Raw genomic sequence first — 25,815 nt, 5'->3', positions numbered from 1 at the left:
GCGTTCAGAATTTTCGACAGCTTAACGCAAATTCTACCTGAAATACTTTTGTCTGAAAAACACCTTTGTCTTTGAATGTTGGTGGCAGTACAGAAAAGTACATTCCCATACCGGGAGTTGAACCCGGGCCGCCTGGGTGAGAACCAGGAATCCTAACCGCTAGACCATATGGGAAAAGATGTGCTGTCTTATCAGTGACAATCTGAAAAAAAATAAGTTTTCTACTTGGCACAAGCAACTTCTGCAGTTCTATTTGCGCAGCTTGCCTCGTTAACACAGTTGTAAGCAAATCAGTCTCATAAGCTGAAAGATGAACGTTCGATTCTTAGACGGGGTACTGGTCCCTCGTTTTCTCAATCGATTCTGTCTCCATCTTGGCTACAGGGCCACAGATTTTTCCGATTCAGTACCAAAACATAACCAATTTAGTTCCTAAACTGTTTCCACGTACAAGGCATGGGGCAGCTTTTGAATGTGTGTACTAGTTCCAAAGGAGTGTCACTCCCATAGCAGGAAGTAAACCAGTCGACCAGGGATACTAGGTCCTATCCACTTTTCCACGTGGGACAAGTTATACACTAAGCAGCAAGATAAATTAAAAAAAAAAAAAAGAAGTTTTTGCTTTGATTAAATAGCTTTTACATCACAAAAGAAAAAAGTTGCCACATGAGCATGGTACTTAGCACGTCAGTTGGTAATCTGAAGTTCATGAGGTTTTTTCCTCACACGTGGAACTATTCTCCCCCCTTTTCTTGGGATATTGTGTCACCCACTCAGAACTTTCTCACTGAAACGTTTCCGATTCGAAAGGAAACAGAAGCCTTAGTGACAGACAGAACACATGGATTGTTGCGTCCCTTGACGCTTTGGAGTAATAAGGTGTAGTTGAGAATGGTTTAAGCTATGAAACAAAATGAAATCTTGTGCTAAAGGTCAGTAAGAGCCACAAATACCCTGATGTTCAGCATTTTTGACTGCAAAGTACAAAATCTACCTGGAATATTATTGTCTGGAAAATACATTTCTGTCTTTGATTGTTGGCAGTAGTACAGTAAAAGGTGCGTTCCCATACCGGGAGTCGAACCCGGGCCGCCTGGGTGAAAACCAGGAATCCTTACCGCTAGACCATATGGGAATGGATAGCTACACACTGAGGTATCTATTGAAAAAAATCAGCTCGGGGGCTTGCACAAGAAACGTCTGCAGATTGGCACGTGCATCTTGCCTCGTTAGCGCAGTAGGTAGCGCGTCAGTCTCATAATCTGAAGGTCGTGAGTTCGATACTCACACGGGGCAGCGGGCTCCTCTTTTCCGAAGAGATTTTGTCAAAAACTTAGAACTTTCCCGTTCATTTCTAACACGTTTCTGATAAGTAAGGATTTGTGAACCCAAATGACACATGGGATGCTGGTTCTCTTGACCCGTTTGCTGTATAAAGAGGCAGATGAGAGTGATTTGAGCTATGAAAAAAAATTAAATCTTGTGCCAAAGGTCGTCACAATGAATGTAACCAAAAGCTGGTGTTCAGAATGATTGACAGCTAAGCGCAAAATCTACCTGAAATACTTTTGTCTGAAAAACACCCGCGTCAGTCTCATAATCTGAAGGTCGTGAGTTCGATCCTCACACGGGGCAGCAGGCTCCTCTTTTCCGAAGAGATTTTGTCAAAAACTTAGAACTTTCCCTTTCAGTTCTAACACGTTTCTGATAAGTAAGGATTTGTGAACCCAAATGACAGATGGGACACATGGGTTGCTGTTTCTCTTGACCCGTTTGCTGTATAAAGAGGCAGATGAGAGTGATTTGAGCTGTTTGACAGCTAAGCGCAAAATCTACCTGAAATACTTTTGTCTGAAAAACACCCGTCAGTAGCGAGCGCGTCAGTCTCATATTCTGAAGTTCGTGAGTTCGATCCTCACACGGGGAAGCGGTCTCCTCTTTTCTGAAGAGATTCTGTCACCAAATTAGAACTTTCCCTTTCAGATTTAAAATGTTTCTGATAAGTAAGAATTTGCGAACCCAAATGACAGACAGGACACATGGGTTGTTGATTCTCTTGACACGTTTGCTGTAAAAGGGGCTAGTTGAGATTGATTTGAGCTATGAAACCAAATTAAATCTTGTGCCAAAGTTCATCACAACGAACGGACCAAAAGATGGCGTTCAGAATTTTCGACAGCTTAACGCAAATTCTACCTGAAATACTTTTGTCTGAAAAACACCTTTGTCTTTGAATGTTGGTGGCAGTACAGAAAAGTACATTCCCATACCGGGAGTTGACCCCGGGCCGCCTGGGTGAGAACCAGGAATCCTAACCGCTAGACCATATGGGAAAAGATGTGCTGTCTTATCAGTGACAATCTGAAAAAAAATAAGTTTTCTACTTGGCACAAGCAACTTCTGCAGTTCTATTTGCGCAGCTTGCCTCGTTAACACAGTTGTAAGCAAATCAGTCTCATAAGCTGAAAGATGAACGTTCGATTCTTAGACGGGGTACTGGTCCCTCGTTTTCTCAATCGATTCTGTCTCCATCTTGGCTACAGGGCCACAGATTTTTCCGATTCAGTACCAAAACATAACCAATTTAGTTCCTAAACTGTTTCCACGTACAAGGCATGGGGCAGCTTTTGAATGTGTGTACTAGTTCCAAAGGAGTGTCACTCCCATAGCAGGAAGTAAACCAGTCGACCAGGGATACTAGGTCCTATCCACTTTTCCACGTGGGACAAGTTATACACTAAGCAGCAAGATAAATTAAAAAAAAAAAAAAAAAAAAAAGAAGTTTTTGCTTTGATTAAATAGCTTTTACATCACAAAAGAAAAAAGTTGCCACATGAGCATGGTACTTAGCACGTCAGTTGGTAATCTGAAGTTCATGAGGTTTTTTCCTCACACGTGGAACTATTCTCCCCCCTTTTCTTGGGATATTGTGTCACCCACTCAGAACTTTCTCACTGAAACGTTTCCGATTCGAAAGGAAACAGGAGCCTTAGTGACAGACAGAACACATGGATTGTTGCGTCCCTTGACGCTTTGGAGTAATAAGGTGTAGTTGAGAATGGTTTAAGCTATGAAACAAAATGAAATCTTGTGCTAAAGGTCAGTAAGAGCCACAAATACCCTGATGTTCAGCATTTTTGACTGCAAAGTACAAAATCTACCTGAAATATTATTGTCTGGAAAATACATTTCTGTCTTTGATTGTTGGCAGTAGTACAGTAAAAGGTGCGTTCCCATACCGGGAGTCGAACCCGGGCCGCCTGGGTGAAAACCAGGAATCCTAACCGCTAGACCATATGGGAAAGGATAGCTACACACTGAGGTATCTATTGAAAAAAATCAGCTCGGGGGCTTGCACAAGAAACGTCTGCAGATTGGCACGTGCATCTTGCCTCGTTAGCGCAGTAGGTAGCGTGTCAGTCTCATAATCTGAAGGTCGTGAGTTCGATCCTCACACGGGGCAGCGGGCTCCTCTTTTCCGAAGAGATTTTGTCAAAAACTTAGAACTTTCCCGTTCAGTTCTAACATGTTTCTGATAAGTAAGGATTTGTGAACCCAAATGACACATGGGTTGCTGGTTCTCTTGACTCATTTGCTGTATAAAGAGGCAGATGAGAGTGATTTGAGCTATGAAAAAAAATTAAATCTTGTGCCAAAGGTCGTCACAATGAATGTAACCAAAAGCTGGTGTTCAGAATGATTGACAGCTAAGCGCAAAATCTACCTGAAATGCTTTTGTCTGAAAAACACCCGCGTCAGTCTCATAATCTGAAGGTCGTGAGTTCGATCCTCACACGGGGCAGCAGGCTCCTCTTTTCCGAAGAGATTTTGTCAAAATCTTAGAACTTTCCCTTTCAGTTCTAACACGTTTCTGATAAGTAAGGATTTGTGAACCCAAATGACAGATGGGACACATGGGTTGCTGTTTCTCTTGACCCGTTTGCTGTATAAAGAGGCAGATGAGAGTGATTTGAGCTGTTTGACAGCTAAGCGCAAAATCTACCTGAAATACTTTTGTCTGAAAAACACCCGTCAGTAGCGAGCGCGTCAGTCTCATATTCTGAAGTTCGTGAGTTCGATCCTCACACGGGGAAGCGGTCTCCTCTTTTCTGAAGAGATTCTGTCACCAAATTAGAACTTTCCCTTTCAGATTTAAAATGTTTCTGATAAGTAAGAATTTGCGAACCCAAATGACAGACAGGACACATGGGTTGTTGATTCTCTTGACACGTTTGCTGTAAAAGGGGCTAGTTGAGATTGATTTGAGCTATGAAACCAAATTAAATCTTGTGCCAAAGTTCATCACAACGAACGGACCAAAAGATGGCGTTCAGAATTTTCGACAGCTTAACGCAAATTCTACCTGAAATACTTTTGTCTGAAAAACACCTTTGTCTTTTAATGTTGGTGGCAGTACAGAAAAGTACATTCCCATACCGGGAGTTGAACCCGGGCCGCCTGGGTGAGAACCAGGAATCCTAACCGCTAGACCATATGGGAAAAGATGTGCTGTCTTATCAGTGACAATCTGAAAAAAAATAAGTTTTCTACTTGGCACAAGCAACTTCTGCAGTTCTATTTGCGCAGCTTGCCTCGTTAACACAGTTGTAAGCAAATCAGTCTCATAAGCTGAAAGATGAACGTTCGATTCTTAGACGGGGTACTGGTCCCTCGTTTTCTCAATCGATTCTGTCTCCATCTTGGCTACAGGGCCACAGATTTTTCCGATTCAGTACCAAAACATAACCAATTTAGTTCCTAAACTGTTTCCACGTACAAGGCAAAAGCTGTCCCACTTTTGAATGTGTGTACTAGTTCCAAAGGAGTGTCACTCCCATAGCAGGAAGTAAACCAGTCGACCAGGGATACTAGGTCCTATCCACTTTTCCACGTGGGACAAGTTATACACTAAGCAGCAAGATAAATTAAAAAAAAAAAAAAGAAGTTTTTGCTTTGATTAAATAGCTTTTACATCACAAAAGAAAAAAGTTGCCACATGAGCATGGTACTTAGCACGTCAGTTGGTAATCTGAAGTTCATGAGGTTTTTTCCTCACACGTGGAACTATTCTCCCCCCTTTTCTTGGGATATTGTGTCACCCACTCAGAACTTTCTCACTGAAACGTTTCCGATTCGAAAGGAAACAGAAGCCTTAGTGACAGACAGAACACATGGATTGTTGCGTCCCTTGACGCTTTGGAGTAATAAGGTGTAGTTGAGAATGGTTTAAGCTATGAAACAAAATGAAATCTTGTGCTAAAGGTCAGTAAGAGCCACAAATACCCTGATGTTCAGCATTTTTGACTGCAAAGTACAAAATCTACCTGGAATATTATTGTCTGGAAAATACATTTCTGTCTTTGATTGTTGGCAGTAGTACAGTAAAAGGTGCGTTCCCATACCGGGAGTCGAACCCGGGCCGCCTGGGTGAAAACCAGGAATCCTTACCGCTAGACCATATGGGAATGGATAGCTACACACTGAGGTATCTATTGAAAAAAATCAGCTCGGGGGCTTGCACAAGAAACGTCTGCAGATTGGCACGTGCATCTTGCCTCGTTAGCGCAGTAGGTAGCGCGTCAGTCTCATAATCTGAAAGTCGTGAGTTCGATACTCACACGGGGCAGCGGGCTCCTCTTTTCCGAAGAGATTTTGTCAAAAACTTAGAACTTTCCCGTTCATTTCTAACACGTTTCTGATAAGTAAGGATTTGTGAACCCAAATGACACATGGGATGCTGGTTCTCTTGACCCGTTTGCTGTATAAAGAGGCAGATGAGAGTGATTTGAGCTATGAAAAAAAATTAAATCTTGTGCCAAAGGTCGTCACAATGAATGTAACCAAAAGCTGGTGTTCAGAATGATTGACAGCTAAGCGCAAAATCTACCTGAAATACTTTTGTCTGAAAAACACCCGCGTCAGTCTCATAATCTGAAGGTCGTGAGTTCGATCCTCACACGGGGCAGCAGGCTCCTCTTTTCCGAAGAGATTTTGTCAAAAACTTAGAACTTTCCCTTTCAGTTCTAACACGTTTCTGATAAGTAAGGATTTGTGAACCCAAATGACAGATGGGACACATGGGTTGCTGTTTCTCTTGACCCGTTTGCTGTATAAAGAGGCAGATGAGAGTGATTTGAGCTGTTTGACAGCTAAGCGCAAAATCTACCTGAAATACTTTTGTCTGAAAAACACCCGTCAGTAGCGAGCGCGTCAGTCTCATATTCTGAAGTTCGTGAGTTCGATCCTCACACGGGGAAGCGGTCTCCTCTTTTCTGAAGAGATTCTGTCACCAAATTAGAACTTTCCCTTTCAGATTTAAAATGTTTCTGATAAGTAAGAATTTGCGAACCCAAATGACAGACAGGACACATGGGTTGTTGATTCTCTTGACACGTTTGCTGTAAAAGGGGCTAGTTGAGATTGATTTGAGCTATGAAACCAAATTAAATCTTGTGCCAAAGTTCATCACAACGAACGGACCAAAAGATGGCGTTCAGAATTTTCGACAGCTTAACGCAAATTCTACCTGAAATACTTTTGTCTGAAAAACACCTTTGTCTTTGAATGTTGGTGGCAGTACAGAAAAGTACATTCCCATACCGGGAGTTGAACCCGGGCCGCCTGGGTGAGAACCAGGAATCCTAACCGCTAGACCATATGGGAAAAGATGTGCTGTCTTATCAGTGACAATCTGAAAAAAAATAAGTTTTCTACTTGGCACAAGCAACTTCTGCAGTTCTATTTGCGCAGCTTGCCTCGTTAACACAGTTGTAAGCAAATCAGTCTCATAAGCTGAAAGATGAACGTTCGATTCTTAGACGGGGTACTGGTCCCTCGTTTTCTCAATCGATTCTGTCTCCATCTTGGCTACAGGGCCACAGATTTTTCCGATTCAGTACCAAAACATAACCAATTTAGTTCCTAAACTGTTTCCACGTACAAGGCACGGGGCAGCTTTTGAATGTGTGTACTAGTTCCAAAGGAGTGTCACTCCCATAGCAGGAAGTAAACCAGTCGACCAGGGATACTAGGTCCTATCCACTTTTCCACGTGGGACAAGTTATACACTAAGCAGCAAGATAAATTAAAAAAAAAAAAAAGAAGTTTTTGCTTTGATTAAATAGCTTTTACATCACAAAAGAAAAAAGTTGCCACATGAGCATGGTACTTAGCACGTCAGTTGGTAATCTGAAGTTCATGAGGTTTTTTCCTCACACGTGGAACTATTCTCCCCCCTTTTCTTGGGATATTGTGTCACCCACTCAGAACTTTCTCACTGAAACGTTTCCGATTCGAAAGGAAACAGGAGCCTTAGTGACAGACAGAACACATGGATTGTTGCGTCCCTTGACGCTTTGGAGTAATAAGGTGTAGTTGAGAATGGTTTAAGCTATGAAACAAAATGAAATCTTGTGCTAAAGGTCAGTAAGAGCCACAAATACCCTGATGTTCAGCATTTTTGACTGCAAAGTACAAAATCTACCTGAAATATTATTGTCTGGAAAATACATTTCTGTCTTTGATTGTTGGCAGTAGTACAGTAAAAGGTGCGTTCCCATACCGGGAGTCGAACCCGGGCCGCCTGGGTGAAAACCAGGAATCCTAACCGCTAGACCATATGGGAAAGGATAGCTACACACTGAGGTATCTATTGAAAAAAATCAGCTCGGGGGCTTGCACAAGAAACGTCTGCAGATTGGCACGTGCATCTTGCCTCGTTAGCGCAGTAGGTAGCGTGTCAGTCTCATAATCTGAAGGTCGTGAGTTCGATCCTCACACGGGGCAGCGGGCTCCTCTTTTCCGAAGAGATTTTGTCAAAAACTTAGAACTTTCCCGTTCAGTTCTAACATGTTTCTGATAAGTAAGGATTTGTGAACCCAAATGACACATGGGTTGCTGGTTCTCTTGACTCGTTTGCTGTATAAAGAGGCAGATGAGAGTGATTTGAGCTATGAAAAAAAATTAAATCTTGTGCCAAAGGTCGTCACAATGAATGTAACCAAAAGCTGGTGTTCAGAATGATTGACAGCTAAGCGCAAAATCTACCTGAAATGCTTTTGTCTGAAAAACACCCGCGTCAGTCTCATAATCTGAAGGTCGTGAGTTCGATCCTCACACGGGGCAGCAGGCTCCTCTTTTCCGAAGAGATTTTGTCAAAATCTTAGAACTTTCCCTTTCAGTTCTAACACGTTTCTGATAAGTAAGGATTTGTGAACCCAAATGACAGATGGGACACATGGGTTGCTGTTTCTCTTGACCCGTTTGCTGTATAAAGAGGCAGATGAGAGTGATTTGAGCTGTTTGACAGCTAAGCGCAAAATCTACCTGAAATACTTTTGTCTGAAAAACACCCGTCAGTAGCGAGCGCGTCAGTCTCATATTCTGAAGTTCGTGAGTTCGATCCTCACACGGGGAAGCGGTCTCCTCTTTTCTGAAGAGATTCTGTCACCAAATTAGAACTTTCCCTTTCAGATTTAAAATGTTTCTGATAAGTAAGAATTTGCGAACCCAAATGACAGACAGGACACATGGGTTGTTGATTCTCTTGACACGTTTGCTGTAAAAGGGGCTAGTTGAGATTGATTTGAGCTATGAAACCAAATTAAATCTTGTGCCAAAGTTCATCACAACGAACGGACCAAAAGATGGCGTTCAGAATTTTCAACAGCTTAACGCAAATTCTACCTGAAATACTTTTGTCTGAAAAACACCTTTGTCTTTGAATGTTGGTGGCAGTACAGAAAAGTACATTCCCATACCGGGAGTTGAACCCGGGCCGCCTGGGTGAGAACCAGGAATCCTAACCGCTAGACCATATGGGAAAAGATGTGCTGTCTTATCAGTGACAATCTGAAAAAAAATAAGTTTTCTACTTGGCACAAGCAACTTCTGCAGTTCTATTTGCGCAGCTTGCCTCGTTAACACAGTTGTAAGCAAATCAGTCTCATAAGCTGAAAGATGAACGTTCGATTCTTAGACGGGGTACTGGTCCCTCGTTTTCTCAATCGATTCTGTCTCCATCTTGGCTACAGGGCCACAGATTTTTCCGATTCAGTACCAAAACATAACCAATTTAGTTCCTAAACTGTTTCCACGTACAAGGCATGGGGCAGCTTTTGAATGTGTGTACTAGTTCCAAAGGAGTGTCACTCCCATAGCAGGAAGTAAACCAGTCGACCAGGGATACTAGGTCCTATCCACTTTTCCACGTGGGACAAGTTATACACTAAGCAGCAAGATAAATTAAAAAAAAAAAAAAGAAGTTTTTGCTTTGATTAAATAGCTTTTACATCACAAAAGAAAAAAGTTGCCACATGAGCATGGTACTTAGCACGTCAGTTGGTAATCTGAAGTTCATGAGGTTTTTTCCTCACACGTGGAACTATTCTCCCCCCTTTTCTTGGGATATTGTGTCACCCACTCAGAACTTTCTCACTGAAACGTTTCCGATTCGAAAGGAAACAGAAGCCTTAGTGACAGACAGAACACATGGATTGTTGCGTCCCTTGACGCTTTGGAGTAATAAGGTGTAGTTGAGAATGGTTTAAGCTATGAAACAAAATGAAATCTTGTGCTAAAGGTCAGTAAGAGCCACAAATACCCTGATGTTCAGCATTTTTGACTGCAAAGTACAAAATCTACCTGGAATATTATTGTCTGGAAAATACATTTCTGTCTTTGATTGTTGGCAGTAGTACAGTAAAAGAGTCGAACCCGGGCCGCCTGGGTGAAAACCAGGAATCCTTACCGCTAGACCATATGGGAATGGATAGCTACACACTGAGGTATCTATTGAAAAAAATCAGCTCGGGGGCTTGCACAAGAAACGTCTGCAGATTGGCACGTGCATCTTGCCTCGTTAGCGCAGTAGGTAGCGCGTCAGGCTCATAATCTGAAGGTCGTGAGTTCGATACTCACACGGGGCAGCGGGCTCCTCTTTTCCGAAGAGATTTTGTCAAAAACTTAGAACTTTCCCGTTCATTTCTAACACGTTTCTGATAAGTAAGGATTTGTGAACCCAAATGACACATGGGATGCTGGTTCTCTTGACCCGTTTGCTGTATAAAGAGGCAGATGAGAGTGATTTGAGCTATGAAAAAAAATTAAATCTTGTGCCAAAGGTCGTCACAATGAATGTAACCAAAAGCTGGTGTTCAGAATGATTGACAGCTAAGCGCAAAATCTACCTGAAATACTTTTGTCTGAAAAACACCCGCGTCAGTCTCATAATCTGAAGGTCGTGAGTTCGATCCTCACACGGGGCAGCAGGCTCCTCTTTTCCGAAGAGATTTTGTCAAAAACTTAGAACTTTCCCTTTCAGTTCTAACACGTTTCTGATAAGTAAGGATTTGTGAACCCAAATGACAGATGGGACACATGGGTTGCTGTTTCTCTTGACCCGTTTGCTGTATAAAGAGGCAGATGAGAGTGATTTGAGCTGTTTGACAGCTAAGCGCAAAATCTACCTGAAATACTTTTGTCTGAAAAACACCCGTCAGTAGCGAGCGCGTCAGTCTCATATTCTGAAGTTCGTGAGTTCGATCCTCACACGGGGAAGCGGTCTCCTCTTTTCTGAAGAGATTCTGTCACCAAATTAGAACTTTCCCTTTCAGATTTAAAATGTTTCTGATAAGTAAGAATTTGCGAACCCAAATGACAGACAGGACACATGGGTTGTTGATTCTCTTGACACGTTTGCTGTAAAAGGGGCTAGTTGAGATTGATTTGAGCTATGAAACCAAATTAAATCTTGTGCCAAAGTTCATCACAACGAACGGACCAAAAGATGGCGTTCAGAATTTTCGACAGCTTAACGCAAATTCTACCTGAAATACTTTTGTCTGAAAAACACCTTTGTCTTTGAATGTTGGTGGCAGTACAGAAAAGTACATTCCCATACCGGGAGTTGACCCCGGGCCGCCTGGGTGAGAACCAGGAATCCTAACCGCTAGACCATATGGGAAAAGATGTGCTGTCTTATCAGTGACAATCTGAAAAAAAATAAGTTTTCTACTTGGCACAAGCAACTTCTGCAGTTCTATTTGCGCAGCTTGCCTCGTTAACACAGTTGTAAGCAAATCAGTCTCATAAGCTGAAAGATGAACGTTCGATTCTTAGACGGGGTACTGGTCCCTCGTTTTCTCAATCGATTCTGTCTCCATCTTGGCTACAGGGCCACAGATTTTTCCGATTCAGTACCAAAACATAACCAATTTAGTTCCTAAACTGTTTCCACGTACAAGGCATGGGGCAGCTTTTGAATGTGTGTACTAGTTCCAAAGGAGTGTCACTCCCATAGCAGGAAGTAAACCAGTCGACCAGGGATACTAGGTCCTATCCACTTTTCCACGTGGGACAAGTTATACACTAAGCAGCAAGATAAATTAAAAAAAAAAAAAAAAAAAAAAAAAAGAAGTTTTTGCTTTGATTAAATAGCTTTTACATCACAAAAGAAAAAAGTTGCCACATGAGCATGGTACTTAGCACGTCAGTTGGTAATCTGAAGTTCATGAGGTTTTTTCCTCACACGTGGAACTATTCTCCCCCCTTTTCTTGGGATATTGTGTCACCCACTCAGAACTTTCTCACTGAAACGTTTCCGATTCGAAAGGAAACAGGAGCCTTAGTGACAGACAGAACACATGGATTGTTGCGTCCCTTGACGCTTTGGAGTAATAAGGTGTAGTTGAGAATGGTTTAAGCTATGAAACAAAATGAAATCTTGTGCTAAAGGTCAGTAAGAGCCACAAATACCCTGATGTTCAGCATTTTTGACTGCAAAGTACAAAATCTACCTGAAATATTATTGTCTGGAAAATACATTTCTGTCTTTGATTGTTGGCAGTAGTACAGTAAAAGGTGCGTTCCCATACCGGGAGTCGAACCCGGGCCGCCTGGGTGAAAACCAGGAATCCTAACCGCTAGACCATATGGGAAAGGATAGCTACACACTGAGGTATCTATTGAAAAAAATCAGCTCGGGGGCTTGCACAAGAAACGTCTGCAGATTGGCACGTGCATCTTGCCTCGTTAGCGCAGTAGGTAGCGTGTCAGTCTCATAATCTGAAGGTCGTGAGTTCGATCCTCACACGGGGCAGCGGGCTCCTCTTTTCCGAAGAGATTTTGTCAAAAACTTAGAACTTTCCCGTTCAGTTCTAACATGTTTCTGATAAGTAAGGATTTGTGAACCCAAATGACACATGGGTTGCTGGTTCTCTTGACTCGTTTGCTGTATAAAGAGGCAGATGAGAGTGATTTGAGCTATGAAAAAAAATTAAATCTTGTGCCAAAGGTCGTCACAATGAATGTAACCAAAAGCTGGTGTTCAGAATGATTGACAGCTAAGCGCAAAATCTACCTGAAATGCTTTTGTCTGAAAAACACCCGCGTCAGTCTCATAATCTGAAGGTCGTGAGTTCGATCCTCACACGGGGCAGCAGGCTCCTCTTTTCCGAAGAGATTTTGTCAAAATCTTAGAACTTTCCCTTTCAGTTCTAACACGTTTCTGATAAGTAAGGATTTGTGAACCCAAATGACAGATGGGACACATGGGTTGCTGTTTCTCTTGACCCGTTTGCTGTATAAAGAGGCAGATGAGAGTGATTTGAGCTGTTTGACAGCTAAGCGCAAAATCTACCTGAAATACTTTTGTCTGAAAAACACCCGTCAGTAGCGAGCGCGTCAGTCTCATATTCTGAAGTTCGTGAGTTCGATCCTCACACGGGGAAGCGGTCTCCTCCTTTCTGAAGAGATTCTGTCACCAAATTAGAACTTTCCCTTTCAGATTTAAAATGTTTCTGATAAGTAAGAATTTGCGAACCCAAATGACAGACAGGACACATGGGTTGTTGATTCTCTTGACACGTTTGCTGTAAAAGGGGCTAGTTGAGATTGATTTGAGCTATGAAACCAAATTAAATCTTGTGCCAAAGTTCATCACAACGAACGGACCAAAAGATGGCGTTCAGAATTTTCGACAGCTTAACGCAAATTCTACCTGAAATACTTTTGTCTGAAAAACACCTTTGTCTTTGAATGTTGGTGGCAGTACAGAAAAGTACATTCCCATACCGGGAGTTGAACCCGGGCCGCCTGGGTGAGAACCAGGAATCCTAACCGCTAGACCATATGGGAAAAGATGTGCTGTCTTATCAGTGACAATCTGAAAAAAAATAAGTTTTCTACTTGGCACAAGCAACTTCTGCAGTTCTATTTGCGCAGCTTGCCTCGTTAACACAGTTGTAAGCAAATCAGTCTCATAAGCTGAAAGATGAACGTTCGATTCTTAGACGGGGTACTGGTCCCTCGTTTTCTCAATCGATTCTGTCTCCATCTTGGCTACAGGGCCACAGATTTTTCCGATTCAGTACCAAAACATAACCAATTTAGTTCCTAAACTGTTTCCACGTACAAGGCATGGGGCAGCTTTTGAATGTGTGTACTAGTTCCAAAGGAGTGTCACTCCCATAGCAGGAAGTAAACCAGTCGACCAGGGATACTAGGTCCTATCCACTTTTCCACGTGGGACAAGTTATACACTAAGCAGCAAGATAAATTAAAAAAAAAAAAAAGAAGTTTTTGCTTTGATTAAATAGCTTTTACATCACAAAAGAAAAAAGTTGCCACATGAGCATGGTACTTAGCACGTCAGTTGGTAATCTGAAGTTCATGAGGTTTTTTCCTCACACGTGGAACTATTCTCCCCCCTTTTCTTGGGATATTGTGTCACCCACTCAGAACTTTCTCACTGAAACGTTTCCGATTCGAAAGGAAACAGAAGCCTTAGTGACAGACAGAACACATGGATTGTTGCGTCCCTTGACGCTTTGGAGTAATAAGGTGTAGTTGAGAATGGTTTAAGCTATGAAACAAAATGAAATCTTGTGCTAAAGGTCAGTAAGAGCCACAAATACCCTGATGTTCAGCATTTTTGACTGCAAAGTACAAAATCTACCTGGAATATTATTGTCTGGAAAATACATTTCTGTCTTTGATTGTTGGCAGTAGTACAGTAAAAGGTGCGTTCCCATACCGGGAGTCGAACCCGGGCCGCCTGGGTGAAAACCAGGAATCCTTACCGCTAGACCATATGGGAATGGATAGCTACACACTGAGGTATCTATTGAAAAAAATCAGCTCGGGGGCTTGCACAAGAAACGTCTGCAGATTGGCACGTGCATCTTGCCTCGTTAGCGCAGTAGGTAGCGCGTCAGTCTCATAATCTGAAGGTCGTGAGTTCGATACTCACACGGGGCAGCGGGCTCCTCTTTTCCGAAGAGATTTTGTCAAAAACTTAGAACTTTCCCGTTCATTTCTAACACGTTTCTGATAAGTAAGGATTTGTGAACCCAAATGACACATGGGATGCTGGTTCTCTTGACCCGTTTGCTGTATAAAGAGGCAGATGAGAGTGATTTGAGCTATGAAAAAAAATTAAATCTTGTGCCAAAGGTCGTCACAATGAATGTAACCAAAAGCTGGTGTTCAGAATGATTGACAGCTAAGCGCAAAATCTACCTGAAATACTTTTGTCTGAAAAACACCCGCGTCAGTCTCATAATCTGAAGGTCGTGAGTTCGATCCTCACACGGGGCAGCAGGCTCCTCTTTTCCGAAGAGATTTTGTCAAAAACTTAGAACTTTCCCTTTCAGTTCTAACACGTTTCTGATAAGTAAGGATTTGTGAACCCAAATGACAGATGGGACACATGGGTTGCTGTTTCTCTTGACCCGTTTGCTGTATAAAGAGGCAGATGAGAGTGATTTGAGCTGTTTGACAGCTAAGCGCAAAATCTACCTGAAATACTTTTGTCTGAAAAACACCCGTCAGTAGCGAGCGCGTCAGTCTCATATTCTGAAGTTCGTGAGTTCGATCCTCACACGGGGAAGCGGTCTCCTCTTTTCTGAAGAGATTCTGTCACCAAATTAGAACTTTCCCTTTCAGATTTAAAATGTTTCTGATAAGTAAGAATTTGCGAACCCAAATGACAGACAGGACACATGGGTTGTTGATTCTCTTGACACGTTTGCTGTAAAAGGGGCTAGTTGAGATTGATTTGAGCTATGAAACCAAATTAAATCTTGTGCCAAAGTTCATCACAACGAACGGACCAAAAGATGGCGTTCAGAATTTTCGACAGCTTAACGCAAATTCTACCTGAAATACTTTTGTCTGAAAAACACCTTTGTCTTTGAATGTTGGTGGCAGTACAGAAAAGTACATTCCCATACCGGGAGTTGACCCCGGGCCGCCTGGGTGAGAACCAGGAATCCTAACCGCTAGACCATATGGGAAAAGATGTGCTGTCTTATCAGTGACAATCTGAAAAAAAATAAGTTTTCTACTTGGCACAAGCAACTTCTGCAGTTCTATTTGCGCAGCTTGCCTCGTTAACACAGTTGTAAGCAAATCAGTCTCATAAGCTGAAAGATGAACGTTCGATTCTTAGACGGGGTACTGGTCCCTCGTTTTCTCAATCGATTCTGTCTCCATCTTGGCTACAGGGCCACAGATTTTTCCGATTCAGTACCAAAACATAACCAATTTAGTTCCTAAACTGTTTCCACGTACAAGGCATGGGGCAGCTTTTGAATGTGTGTACTAGTTCCAAAGGAGTGTCACTCCCATAGCAGGAAGTAAACCAGTCGACCAGGGATACTAGGTCCTATCCACTTTTCCACGTGGGACAAGTTATACACTAAGCAGCAAGATAAATTAAAAAAAAAAAAAAAAAAAAAAGAAGTTTTTGCTTTGATTAAATAGCTTTTACATCACAAAAGAAAAAAGTTGCCACATGAGCATGGTACTTAGCACGTCAGTTGGTAATCTGAAGTTCATGAGGTTTTTTCCTCACACGTGGAACTATTCTCCCCCCTTTTCTTGGGATATTGTGTCACCCACTCAGAACTTTCTCACTGAAACGTTTCCGATTCGAAAGGAAACAGGAGCCTTAGTGACAGACAGAACACATGGATTGTTGCGTCCCTTGACGCTTTGGAGTAATAAGGTGTAGTTGAGAATGGTTTAAGCTATGAAACAAAATGAAATCTTGTGCTAAAGGTCAGTAAGAGCCACAAATACCCTGATGTTCAGCATTTTTGACTGCAAAGTACAAAATCTACCTGAAATATTATTGTCTGGAAAATACATTTCTGTCTTTGATTGTTGGCAGTAGTACAGTAAAAGGTGCATTCCCATACCGGGAGTCGAACCCGGGCCGCCTGGGTGAAAACCAGGAATCCTAACCGCTAGACCATATGGGAAAGGATAGCTACACACTGAGGTATCTATTGAAAAAAATCAGCTCGGGGGCTTGCACAAGAAACGTCTGCAGATTGGCACGTGCATCTTGCCTCGTTAGCGCAGTAGGTAGCGTGTCAGTCTCATAATCTGAAGGTCGTGAGTTCGATCCTCACACGGGGCAGCGGGCTCCTCTTTTCCGAAGAGATTTTGTCAAAAACTTAGAACTTTCCCGTTCAGTTCTAACATGTTTCTGATAAGTAAGGATTTGTGAACCCAAATGACACATGGGTTGCTGGTTCTCTTGACTCGTTTGCTGTATAAAGAGGCAGATGAGAGTGATTTGAGCTATGAAAAAAAATTAAATCTTGTGCCAAAGGTCGTCACAATGAATGTAACCAAAAGCTGGTGTTCAGAATGATTGACAGCTAAGCGCAAAATCTACCTGAAATGCTTTTGTCTGAAAAACACCCGCGTCAGTCTCATAATCTGAAGGTCGTGAGTTCGATCCTCACACGGGGCAGCAGGCTCCTCTTTTCCGAAGAGATTTTGTCAAAATCTTAGAACTTTCCCTTTCAGTTCTAACACGTTTCTGATAAGTAAGGATTTGTGAACCCAAATGACAGATGGGACACATGGGTTGCTGTTTCTCTTGACCCGTTTGCTGTATAAAGAGGCAGATGAGAGTGATTTGAGCTGTTTGACAGCTAAGCGCAAAATCTACCTGAAATACTTTTGTCTGAAAAACACCCGTCAGTAGCGAGCGCGTCAGTCTCATATTCTGAAGTTCGTGAGTTCGATCCTCACACGGGGAAGCGGTCTCCTCTTTTCTGAAGAGATTCTGTCACCAAATTAGAACTTTCCCTTTCAGATTTAAAATGTTTCTGATAAGTAAGAATTTGCGAACCCAAATGACAGACAGGACACATGGGTTGTTGATTCTCTTGACACGTTTGCTGTAAAAGGGGCTAGTTGAGATTGATTTGAGCTATGAAACCAAATTAAATCTTGTGCCAAAGTTCATCACAACGAACGGACCAAAAGATGGCGTTCAGAATTTTCGACAGCTTAACGCAAATTCTACCTGAAATACTTTTGTCTGAAAAACACCTTTGTCTTTGAATGTTGGTGGCAGTACAGAAAAGTACATTCCCATACCGGGAGTTGAACCCGGGCCGCCTGGGTGAGAACCAGGAATCCTAACCGCTAGACCATATGGGAAAAGATGTGCTGTCTTATCAGTGACAATCTGAAAAAAAATAAGTTTTCTACTTGGCACAAGCAACTTCTGCAGTTCTATTTGCGCAGCTTGCCTCGTTAACACAGTTGTAAGCAAATCAGTCTCATAAGCTGAAAGATGAACGTTCGATTCTTAGACGGGGTACTGGTCCCTCGTTTTCTCAATCGATTCTGTCTCCATCTTGGCTACAGGGCCACAGATTTTTCCGATTCAGTACCAAAACATAACCAATTTAGTTCCTAAACTGTTTCCACGTACAAGGCAAAAGCTGTCCCACTTTTGAATGTGTGTACTAGTTCCAAAGGAGTGTCACTCCCATAGCAGGAAGTAAACCAGTCGACCAGGGATACTAGGTCCTATCCACTTTTCCACGTGGGACAAGTTATACACTAAGCAGCAAGATAAATTAAAAAAAAAAAAAAGAAGTTTTTGCTTTGATTAAATAGCTTTTACATCACAAAAGAAAAAAGTTGCCACATGAGCATGGTACTTAGCACGTCAGTTGGTAATCTGAAGTTCATGAGGTTTTTTCCTCACACGTGGAACTATTCTCCCCCCTTTTCTTGGGATATTGTGTCACCCACTCAGAACTTTCTCACTGAAACGTTTCCGATTCGAAAGGAAACAGAAGCCTTAGTGACAGACAGAACACATGGATTGTTGCGTCCCTTGACGCTTTGGAGTAATAAGGTGTAGTTGAGAATGGTTTAAGCTATGAAACAAAATGAAATCTTGTGCTAAAGGTCAGTAAGAGCCACAAATACCCTGATGTTCAGCATTTTTGACTGCAAAGTACAAAATCTACCTGGAATATTATTGTCTGGAAAATACATTTCTGTCTTTGATTGTTGGCAGTAGTACAGTAAAAGGTGCGTTCCCATACCGGGAGTCGAACCCGGGCCGCCTGGGTGAAAACCAGGAATCCTTACCGCTAGACCATATGGGAATGGATAGCTACACACTGAGGTATCTATTGAAAAAAATCAGCTCGGGGGCTTGCACAAGAAACGTCTGCAGATTGGCACGTGCATCTTGCCTCGTTAGCGCAGTAGGTAGCGCGTCAGTCTCATAATCTGAAGGTCGTGAGTTCGATACTCACACGGGGCAGCGGGCTCCTCTTTTCCGAAGAGATTTTGTCAAAAACTTAGAACTTTCCCGTTCATTTCTAACACGTTTCTGATAAGTAAGGATTTGTGAACCCAAATGACACATGGGATGCTGGTTCTCTTGACCCGTTTGCTGTATAAAGAGGCAGATGAGAGTGATTTGAGCTATGAAAAAAAATTAAATCTTGTGCCAAAGGTCGTCACAATGAATGTAACCAAAAGCTGGTGTTCAGAATGATTGACAGCTAAGCGCAAAATCTACCTGAAATACTTTTGTCTGAAAAACACCCGCGTCAGTCTCATAATCTGAAGGTCGTGAGTTCGATCCTCACACGGGGCAGCAGGCTCCTCTTTTCCGAAGAGATTTTGTCAAAAACTTAGAACTTTCCCTTTCAGTTCTAACACGTTTCTGATAAGTAAGGATTTGTGAACCCAAATGACAGATGGGACACATGGGTTGCTGTTTCTCTTGACCCGTTTGCTGTATAAAGAGGCAGATGAGAGTGATTTGAGCTGTTTGACAGCTAAGCGCAAAATCTACCTGAAATACTTTTGTCTGAAAAACACCCGTCAGTAGCGAGCGCGTCAGTCTCATATTCTGAAGTTCGTGAGTTCGATCCTCACACGGGGAAGCGGTCTCCTCTTTTCTGAAGAGATTCTGTCACCAAATTAGAACTTTCCCTTTCAGATTTAAAATGTTTCTGATAAGTAAGAATTTGCGAACCCAAATGACAGACAGGACACATGGGTTGTTGATTCTCTTGACACGTTTGCTGTAAAAGGGGCTAGTTGAGATTGATTTGAGCTATGAAACCAAATTAAATCTTGTGCCAAAGTTCATCACAACGAACGGACCAAAAGATGGCGTTCAGAATTTTCGACAGCTTAACGCAAATTCTACCTGAAATACTTTTGTCTGAAAAACACCTTTGTCTTTGAATGTTGGTGGCAGTACAGAAAAGTACATTCCCATACCGGGAGTTGAACCCGGGCCGCCTGGGTGAGAACCAGGAATCCTAACCGCTAGACCATATGGGAAAAGATGTGCTGTCTTATCAGTGACAATCTGAAAAAAAATAAGTTTTCTACTTGGCACAAGCAACTTCTGCAGTTCTATTTGCGCAGCTTGCCTCGTTAACACAGTTGTAAGCAAATCAGTCTCATAAGCTGAAAGATGAACGTTCGATTCTTAGACGGGGTACTGGTCCCTCGTTTTCTCAATCGATTCTGTCTCCATCTTGGCTACAGGGCCACAGATTTTTCCGATTCAGTACCAAAACATAACCAATTTAGTTCCTAAACTGTTTCCACGTACAAGGCACGGGGCAGCTTTTGAATGTGTGTACTAGTTCCAAAGGAGTGTCACTCCCATAGCAGGAAGTAAACCAGTCGACCAGGGATACTAGGTCCTATCCACTTTTCCACGTGGGACAAGTTATACACTAAGCAGCAAGATAAATTAAAAAAAAAAAAAAGAAGTTTTTGCTTTGATTAAATAGCTTTTACATCACAAAAGAAAAAAGTTGCCACATGAGCATGGTACTTAGCACGTCAGTTGGTAATCTGAAGTTCATGAGGTTTTTTCCTCACACGTGGAACTATTCTCCCCCCTTTTCTTGGGATATTGTGTCACCCACTCAGAACTTTCTCACTGAAACGTTTCCGATTCGAAAGGAAACAGGAGCCTTAGTGACAGACAGAACACATGGATTGTTGCGTCCCTTGACGCTTTGGAGTAATAAGGTGTAGTTGAGAATGGTTTAAGCTATGAAACAAAATGAAATCTTGTGCTAAAGGTCAGTAAGAGCCACAAATACCCTGATGTTCAGCATTTTTGACTGCAAAGTACAAAATCTACCTGAAATATTATTGTCTGGAAAATACATTTCTGTCTTTGATTGTTGGCAGTAGTACAGTAAAAGGTGCGTTCCCATACCGGGAGTCGAACCCGGGCCGCCTGGGTGAAAACCAGGAATCCTAACCGCTAGACCATATGGGAAAGGATAGCTACACACTGAGGTATCTATTGAAAAAAATCAGCTCGGGGGCTTGCACAAGAAACGTCTGCAGATTGGCACGTGCATCTTGCCTCGTTAGCGCAGTAGGTAGCGTGTCAGTCTCATAATCTGAAGGTCGTGAGTTCGATCCTCACACGGGGCAGCGGGCTCCTCTTTTCCGAAGAGATTTTGTCAAAAACTTAGAACTTTCCCGTTCAGTTCTAACATGTTTCTGATAAGTAAGGATTTGTGAACCCAAATGACACATGGGTTGCTGGTTCTCTTGACTCGTTTGCTGTATAAAGAGGCAGATGAGAGTGATTTGAGCTATGAAAAAAAATTAAATCTTGTGCCAAAGGTCGTCACAATGAATGTAACCAAAAGCTGGTGTTCAGAATGATTGACAGCTAAGCGCAAAATCTACCTGAAATGCTTTTGTCTGAAAAACACCCGCGTCAGTCTCATAATCTGAAGGTCGTGAGTTCGATCCTCACACGGGGCAGCAGGCTCCTCTTTTCCGAAGAGATTTTGTCAAAATCTTAGAACTTTCCCTTTCAGTTCTAACACGTTTCTGATAAGTAAGGATTTGTGAACCCAAATGACAGATGGGACACATGGGTTGCTGTTTCTCTTGACCCGTTTGCTGTATAAAGAGGCAGATGAGAGTGATTTGAGCTGTTTGACAGCTAAGCGCAAAATCTACCTGAAATACTTTTGTCTGAAAAACACCCGTCAGTAGCGAGCGCGTCAGTCTCATATTCTGAAGTTCGTGAGTTCGATCCTCACACGGGGAAGCGGTCTCCTCTTTTCTGAAGAGATTCTGTCACCAAATTAGAACTTTCCCTTTCAGATTTAAAATGTTTCTGATAAGTAAGAATTTGCGAACCCAAATGACAGACAGGACACATGGGTTGTTGATTCTCTTGACACGTTTGCTGTAAAAGGGGCTAGTTGAGATTGATTTGAGCTATGAAACCAAATTAAATCTTGTGCCAAAGTTCATCACAACGAACGGACCAAAAGATGGCGTTCAGAATTTTCGACAGCTTAACGCAAATTCTACCTGAAATACTTTTGTCTGAAAAACACCTTTGTCTTTGAATGTTGGTGGCAGTACAGAAAAGTACATTCCCATACCGGGAGTTGACCCCGGGCCGCCTGGGTGAGAACCAGGAATCCTAACCGCTAGACCATATGGGAAAAGATGTGCTGTCTTATCAGTGACAATCTGAAAAAAAATAAGTTTTCTACTTGGCACAAGCAACTTCTGCAGTTCTATTTGCGCAGCTTGCCTCGTTAACACAGTTGTAAGCAAATCAGTCTCATAAGCTGAAAGATGAACGTTCGATTCTTAGACGGGGTACTGGTCCCTCGTTTTCTCAATCGATTCTGTCTCCATCTTGGCTACAGGGCCACAGATTTTTCCGATTCAGTACCAAAACATAACCAATTTAGTTCCTAAACTGTTTCCACGTACAAGGCATGGGGCAGCTTTTGAATGTGTGTACTAGTTCCAAAGGAGTGTCACTCCCATAGCAGGAAGTAAACCAGTCGACCAGGGATACTAGGTCCTATCCACTTTTCCACGTGGGACAAGTTATACACTAAGCAGCAAGATAAATTAAAAAAAAAAAAAAGAAGTTTTTGCTTTGATTAAATAGCTTTTACATCACAAAAGAAAAAAGTTGCCACATGAGCATGGTACTTAGCACGTCAGTTGGTAATCTGAAGTTCATGAGGTTTTTTCCTCACACGTGGAACTATTCTCCCCCCTTTTCTTGGGATATTGTGTCACCCACTCAGAACTTTCTCACTGAAACGTTTCCGATTCGAAAGGAAACAGAAGCCTTAGTGACAGACAGAACACATGGATTGTTGCGTCCCTTGACGCTTTGGAGTAATAAGGTGTAGTTGAGAATGGTTTAAGCTATGAAACAAAATGAAATCTTGTGCTAAAGGTCAGTAAGAGCCACAAATACCCTGATGTTCAGCATTTTTGACTGCAAAGTACAAAATCTACCTGGAATATTATTGTCTGGAAAATACATTTCTGTCTTTGATTGTTGGCAGTAGTACAGTAAAAGGTGCGTTCCCATACCGGGAGTCGAACCCGGGCCGCCTGGGTGAAAACCAGGAATCCTTACCGCTAGACCATATGGGAATGGATAGCTACACACTGAGGTATCTATTGAAAAAAATCAGCTCGGGGGCTTGCACAAGAAACGTCTGCAGATTGGCACGTGCATCTTGCCTCGTTAGCGCAGTAGGTAGCGCGTCAGTCTCATAATCTGAAGGTCGTGAGTTCGATACTCACACGGGGCAGCGGGCTCCTCTTTTCCGAAGAGATTTTGTCAAAAACTTAGAACTTTCCCGTTCATTTCTAACACGTTTCTGATAAGTAAGGATTTGTGAACCCAAATGACACATGGGATGCTGGTTCTCTTGACCCGTTTGCTGTATAAAGAGGCAGATGAGAGTGATTTGAGCTATGAAAAAAAATTAAATCTTGTGCCAAAGGTCGTCACAATGAATGTAACCAAAAGCTGGTGTTCAGAATGATTGACAGCTAAGCGCAAAATCTACCTGAAATACTTTTGTCTGAAAAACACCCGCGTCAGTCTCATAATCTGAAGGTCGTGAGTTCGATCCTCACACGGGGCAGCAGGCTCCTCTTTTCCGAAGAGATTTTGTCAAAAACTTAGAACTTTCCCTTTCAGTTCTAACACGTTTCTGATAAGTAAGGATTTGTGAACCCAAATGACAGATGGGACACATGGGTTGCTGTTTCTCTTGACCCGTTTGCTGTATAAAGAGGCAGATGAGAGTGATTTGAGCTGTTTGACAGCTAAGCGCAAAATCTACCTGAAATACTTTTGTCTGAAAAACACCCGTCAGTAGCGAGCGCGTCAGTCTCATATTCTGAAGTTCGTGAGTTCGATCCTCACACGGGGAAGCGGTCTCCTCTTTTCTGAAGAGATTCTGTCACCAAATTAGAACTTTCCCTTTCAGATTTAAAATGTTTCTGATAAGTAAGAATTTGCGAACCCAAATGACAGACAGGACACATGGGTTGTTGATTCTCTTGACACGTTTGCTGTAAAAGGGGCTAGTTGAGATTGATTTGAGCTATGAAACCAAATTAAATCTTGTGCCAAAGTTCATCACAACGAACGGACCAAAAGATGGCGTTCAGAATTTTCGACAGCTTAACGCAAATTCTACCTGAAATACTTTTGTCTGAAAAACACCTTTGTCTTTGAATGTTGGTGGCAGTACAGAAAAGTACATTCCCATACCGGGAGTTGACCCCGGGCCGCCTGGGTGAGAACCAGGAATCCTAACCGCTAGACCATATGGGAAAAGATGTGCTGTCTTATCAGTGACAATCTGAAAAAAAATAAGTTTTCTACTTGGCACAAGCAACTTCTGCAGTTCTATTTGCGCAGCTTGCCTCGTTAACACAGTTGTAAGCAAATCAGTCTCATAAGCTGAAAGATGAACGTTCGATTCTTAGACGGGGTACTGGTCCCTCGTTTTCTCAATCGATTCTGTCTCCATCTTGGCTACAGGGCCACAGATTTTTCCGATTCAGTACCAAAACATAACCAATTTAGTTCCTAAACTGTTTCCACGTACAAGGCATGGGGCAGCTTTTGAATGTGTGTACTAGTTCCAAAGGAGTGTCACTCCCATAGCAGGAAGTAAACCAGTCGACCAGGGATACTAGGTCCTATCCACTTTTCCACGTGGGACAAGTTATACACTAAGCAGCAAGATAAATTAAAAAAAAAAAAAAAAAAAAAAGAAGTTTTTGCTTTGATTAAATAGCTTTTACATCACAAAAGAAAAAAGTTGCCACATGAGCATGGTACTTAGCACGTCAGTTGGTAATCTGAAGTTCATGAGGTTTTTTCCTCACACGTGGAACTATTCTCCCCCCTTTTCTTGGGATATTGTGTCACCCACTCAGAACTTTCTCACTGAAACGTTTCCGATTCGAAAGGAAACAGGAGCCTTAGTGACAGACAGAACACATGGATTGTTGCGTCCCTTGACGCTTTGGAGTAATAAGGTGTAGTTGAGAATGGTTTAAGCTATGAAACAAAATGAAATCTTGTGCTAAAGGTCAGTAAGAGCCACAAATACCCTGATGTTCAGCATTTTTGACTGCAAAGTACAAAATCTACCTGAAATATTATTGTCTGGAAAATACATTTCTGTCTTTGATTGTTGGCAGTAGTACAGTAAAAGGTGCGTTCCCATACCGGGAGTCGAACCCGGGCCGCCTGGGTGAAAACCAGGAATCCTAACCGCTAGACCATATGGGAAAGGATAGCTACACACTGAGGTATCTATTGAAAAAAATCAGCTCGGGGGCTTGCACAAGAAACGTCTGCAGATTGGCACGTGCATCTTGCCTCGTTAGCGCAGTAGGTAGCGTGTCAGTCTCATAATCTGAAGGTCGTGAGTTCGATCCTCACACGGGGCAGCGGGCTCCTCTTTTCCGAAGAGATTTTGTCAAAAACTTAGAACTTTCCCGTTCAGTTCTAACATGTTTCTGATAAGTAAGGATTTGTGAACCCAAATGACACATGGGTTGCTGGTTCTCTTGACTCGTTTGCTGTATAAAGAGGCAGATGAGAGTGATTTGAGCTATGAAAAAAAATTAAATCTTGTGCCAAAGGTCGTCACAATGAATGTAACCAAAAGCTGGTGTTCAGAATGATTGACAGCTAAGCGCAAAATCTACCTGAAATGCTTTTGTCTGAAAAACACCCGCGTCAGTCTCATAATCTGAAGGTCGTGAGTTCGATCCTCACACGGGGCAGCAGGCTCCTCTTTTCCGAAGAGATTTTGTCAAAATCTTAGAACTTTCCCTTTCAGTTCTAACACGTTTCTGATAAGTAAGGATTTGTGAACCCAAATGACAGATGGGACACATGGGTTGCTGTTTCTCTTGACCCGTTTGCTGTATAAAGAGGCAGATGAGAGTGATTTGAGCTGTTTGACAGCTAAGCGCAAAATCTACCTGAAATACTTTTGTCTGAAAAACACCCGTCAGTAGCGAGCGCGTCAGTCTCATATTCTGAAGTTCGTGAGTTCGATCCTCACACGGGGAAGCGGTCTCCTCTTTTCTGAAGAGATTCTGTCACCAAATTAGAACTTTCCCTTTCAGATTTAAAATGTTTCTGATAAGTAAGAATTTGCGAACCCAAATGACAGACAGGACACA

At 42.3% G+C, this 25,815-nt stretch overlaps 35 non-coding genes across 35 annotated transcripts; 12 read left to right on the top strand and 23 right to left on the bottom strand.

Annotated features, from left to right (window-relative positions):
* Nucleotides 1–102: 102 nt before the first annotated feature.
* On the bottom strand, nt 103–174 carry TRNAE-CUC (transfer RNA glutamic acid (anticodon CUC)). The gene has a single exon. It is a non-coding gene; the product is annotated as a tRNA-Glu (tRNA).
* Nucleotides 175–1,063: 889 nt separating this feature from the next.
* On the bottom strand, nt 1,064–1,135 carry TRNAE-UUC (transfer RNA glutamic acid (anticodon UUC)). Its single transcript has one exon. It is a non-coding gene; the product is annotated as a tRNA-Glu (tRNA).
* Nucleotides 1,136–1,223: 88 nt separating this feature from the next.
* On the top strand, nt 1,224–1,296 carry TRNAM-CAU (transfer RNA methionine (anticodon CAU)). The gene has a single exon. It is a non-coding gene; the product is annotated as a tRNA-Met (tRNA).
* A 965-nt stretch (nt 1,297–2,261) lies between these two features.
* On the bottom strand, nt 2,262–2,333 carry TRNAE-CUC (transfer RNA glutamic acid (anticodon CUC)). Its single transcript has one exon. It is a non-coding gene; the product is annotated as a tRNA-Glu (tRNA).
* Nucleotides 2,334–3,230: 897 nt separating this feature from the next.
* TRNAE-UUC (transfer RNA glutamic acid (anticodon UUC)) lies at nt 3,231–3,302 on the bottom strand. The gene has a single exon. It is a non-coding gene; the product is annotated as a tRNA-Glu (tRNA).
* Nucleotides 3,303–3,390: 88 nt separating this feature from the next.
* Nucleotides 3,391–3,463, top strand: TRNAM-CAU (transfer RNA methionine (anticodon CAU)). The gene has a single exon. It is a non-coding gene; the product is annotated as a tRNA-Met (tRNA).
* A 965-nt stretch (nt 3,464–4,428) lies between these two features.
* TRNAE-CUC (transfer RNA glutamic acid (anticodon CUC)) lies at nt 4,429–4,500 on the bottom strand. Its single transcript has one exon. It is a non-coding gene; the product is annotated as a tRNA-Glu (tRNA).
* Nucleotides 4,501–5,393: 893 nt separating this feature from the next.
* TRNAE-UUC (transfer RNA glutamic acid (anticodon UUC)) lies at nt 5,394–5,465 on the bottom strand. Its single transcript has one exon. It is a non-coding gene; the product is annotated as a tRNA-Glu (tRNA).
* Nucleotides 5,466–5,553: 88 nt separating this feature from the next.
* TRNAM-CAU (transfer RNA methionine (anticodon CAU)) lies at nt 5,554–5,626 on the top strand. Its single transcript has one exon. It is a non-coding gene; the product is annotated as a tRNA-Met (tRNA).
* A 965-nt stretch (nt 5,627–6,591) lies between these two features.
* TRNAE-CUC (transfer RNA glutamic acid (anticodon CUC)) lies at nt 6,592–6,663 on the bottom strand. The gene has a single exon. It is a non-coding gene; the product is annotated as a tRNA-Glu (tRNA).
* Nucleotides 6,664–7,552: 889 nt separating this feature from the next.
* TRNAE-UUC (transfer RNA glutamic acid (anticodon UUC)) lies at nt 7,553–7,624 on the bottom strand. The gene has a single exon. It is a non-coding gene; the product is annotated as a tRNA-Glu (tRNA).
* Nucleotides 7,625–7,712: 88 nt separating this feature from the next.
* TRNAM-CAU (transfer RNA methionine (anticodon CAU)) lies at nt 7,713–7,785 on the top strand. The gene has a single exon. It is a non-coding gene; the product is annotated as a tRNA-Met (tRNA).
* A 965-nt stretch (nt 7,786–8,750) lies between these two features.
* On the bottom strand, nt 8,751–8,822 carry TRNAE-CUC (transfer RNA glutamic acid (anticodon CUC)). The gene has a single exon. It is a non-coding gene; the product is annotated as a tRNA-Glu (tRNA).
* Nucleotides 8,823–9,853: 1,031 nt separating this feature from the next.
* Nucleotides 9,854–9,926, top strand: TRNAM-CAU (transfer RNA methionine (anticodon CAU)). The gene has a single exon. It is a non-coding gene; the product is annotated as a tRNA-Met (tRNA).
* Nucleotides 9,927–10,891: 965 nt separating this feature from the next.
* On the bottom strand, nt 10,892–10,963 carry TRNAE-CUC (transfer RNA glutamic acid (anticodon CUC)). Its single transcript has one exon. It is a non-coding gene; the product is annotated as a tRNA-Glu (tRNA).
* Nucleotides 10,964–11,864: 901 nt separating this feature from the next.
* Nucleotides 11,865–11,936, bottom strand: TRNAE-UUC (transfer RNA glutamic acid (anticodon UUC)). The gene has a single exon. It is a non-coding gene; the product is annotated as a tRNA-Glu (tRNA).
* Nucleotides 11,937–12,024: 88 nt separating this feature from the next.
* TRNAM-CAU (transfer RNA methionine (anticodon CAU)) lies at nt 12,025–12,097 on the top strand. Its single transcript has one exon. It is a non-coding gene; the product is annotated as a tRNA-Met (tRNA).
* A 965-nt stretch (nt 12,098–13,062) lies between these two features.
* Nucleotides 13,063–13,134, bottom strand: TRNAE-CUC (transfer RNA glutamic acid (anticodon CUC)). Its single transcript has one exon. It is a non-coding gene; the product is annotated as a tRNA-Glu (tRNA).
* An 889-nt stretch (nt 13,135–14,023) lies between these two features.
* TRNAE-UUC (transfer RNA glutamic acid (anticodon UUC)) lies at nt 14,024–14,095 on the bottom strand. Its single transcript has one exon. It is a non-coding gene; the product is annotated as a tRNA-Glu (tRNA).
* Nucleotides 14,096–14,183: 88 nt separating this feature from the next.
* Nucleotides 14,184–14,256, top strand: TRNAM-CAU (transfer RNA methionine (anticodon CAU)). Its single transcript has one exon. It is a non-coding gene; the product is annotated as a tRNA-Met (tRNA).
* Nucleotides 14,257–15,221: 965 nt separating this feature from the next.
* On the bottom strand, nt 15,222–15,293 carry TRNAE-CUC (transfer RNA glutamic acid (anticodon CUC)). Its single transcript has one exon. It is a non-coding gene; the product is annotated as a tRNA-Glu (tRNA).
* An 897-nt stretch (nt 15,294–16,190) lies between these two features.
* On the bottom strand, nt 16,191–16,262 carry TRNAE-UUC (transfer RNA glutamic acid (anticodon UUC)). The gene has a single exon. It is a non-coding gene; the product is annotated as a tRNA-Glu (tRNA).
* Nucleotides 16,263–16,350: 88 nt separating this feature from the next.
* TRNAM-CAU (transfer RNA methionine (anticodon CAU)) lies at nt 16,351–16,423 on the top strand. Its single transcript has one exon. It is a non-coding gene; the product is annotated as a tRNA-Met (tRNA).
* A 965-nt stretch (nt 16,424–17,388) lies between these two features.
* Nucleotides 17,389–17,460, bottom strand: TRNAE-CUC (transfer RNA glutamic acid (anticodon CUC)). Its single transcript has one exon. It is a non-coding gene; the product is annotated as a tRNA-Glu (tRNA).
* An 893-nt stretch (nt 17,461–18,353) lies between these two features.
* TRNAE-UUC (transfer RNA glutamic acid (anticodon UUC)) lies at nt 18,354–18,425 on the bottom strand. Its single transcript has one exon. It is a non-coding gene; the product is annotated as a tRNA-Glu (tRNA).
* Nucleotides 18,426–18,513: 88 nt separating this feature from the next.
* Nucleotides 18,514–18,586, top strand: TRNAM-CAU (transfer RNA methionine (anticodon CAU)). Its single transcript has one exon. It is a non-coding gene; the product is annotated as a tRNA-Met (tRNA).
* Nucleotides 18,587–19,551: 965 nt separating this feature from the next.
* On the bottom strand, nt 19,552–19,623 carry TRNAE-CUC (transfer RNA glutamic acid (anticodon CUC)). Its single transcript has one exon. It is a non-coding gene; the product is annotated as a tRNA-Glu (tRNA).
* An 889-nt stretch (nt 19,624–20,512) lies between these two features.
* TRNAE-UUC (transfer RNA glutamic acid (anticodon UUC)) lies at nt 20,513–20,584 on the bottom strand. The gene has a single exon. It is a non-coding gene; the product is annotated as a tRNA-Glu (tRNA).
* An 88-nt stretch (nt 20,585–20,672) lies between these two features.
* TRNAM-CAU (transfer RNA methionine (anticodon CAU)) lies at nt 20,673–20,745 on the top strand. Its single transcript has one exon. It is a non-coding gene; the product is annotated as a tRNA-Met (tRNA).
* A 965-nt stretch (nt 20,746–21,710) lies between these two features.
* Nucleotides 21,711–21,782, bottom strand: TRNAE-CUC (transfer RNA glutamic acid (anticodon CUC)). The gene has a single exon. It is a non-coding gene; the product is annotated as a tRNA-Glu (tRNA).
* Nucleotides 21,783–22,671: 889 nt separating this feature from the next.
* Nucleotides 22,672–22,743, bottom strand: TRNAE-UUC (transfer RNA glutamic acid (anticodon UUC)). Its single transcript has one exon. It is a non-coding gene; the product is annotated as a tRNA-Glu (tRNA).
* Nucleotides 22,744–22,831: 88 nt separating this feature from the next.
* On the top strand, nt 22,832–22,904 carry TRNAM-CAU (transfer RNA methionine (anticodon CAU)). The gene has a single exon. It is a non-coding gene; the product is annotated as a tRNA-Met (tRNA).
* A 965-nt stretch (nt 22,905–23,869) lies between these two features.
* Nucleotides 23,870–23,941, bottom strand: TRNAE-CUC (transfer RNA glutamic acid (anticodon CUC)). The gene has a single exon. It is a non-coding gene; the product is annotated as a tRNA-Glu (tRNA).
* Nucleotides 23,942–24,838: 897 nt separating this feature from the next.
* Nucleotides 24,839–24,910, bottom strand: TRNAE-UUC (transfer RNA glutamic acid (anticodon UUC)). Its single transcript has one exon. It is a non-coding gene; the product is annotated as a tRNA-Glu (tRNA).
* Nucleotides 24,911–24,998: 88 nt separating this feature from the next.
* Nucleotides 24,999–25,071, top strand: TRNAM-CAU (transfer RNA methionine (anticodon CAU)). Its single transcript has one exon. It is a non-coding gene; the product is annotated as a tRNA-Met (tRNA).
* Nucleotides 25,072–25,815: the final 744 nt, after the last annotated feature.

This window comes from Dendrobates tinctorius, unplaced genomic scaffold, assembly GCF_039654945.1.
Source record: "Dendrobates tinctorius isolate UK_male_01 unplaced genomic scaffold, ASM3965494v1 ptg000272l, whole genome shotgun sequence".
NCBI classification, from domain to species: Eukaryota; Metazoa; Chordata; class Amphibia; order Anura; family Dendrobatidae; genus Dendrobates; species Dendrobates tinctorius.
This window is presented reverse-complemented; position numbering and strand designations above follow the sequence as displayed.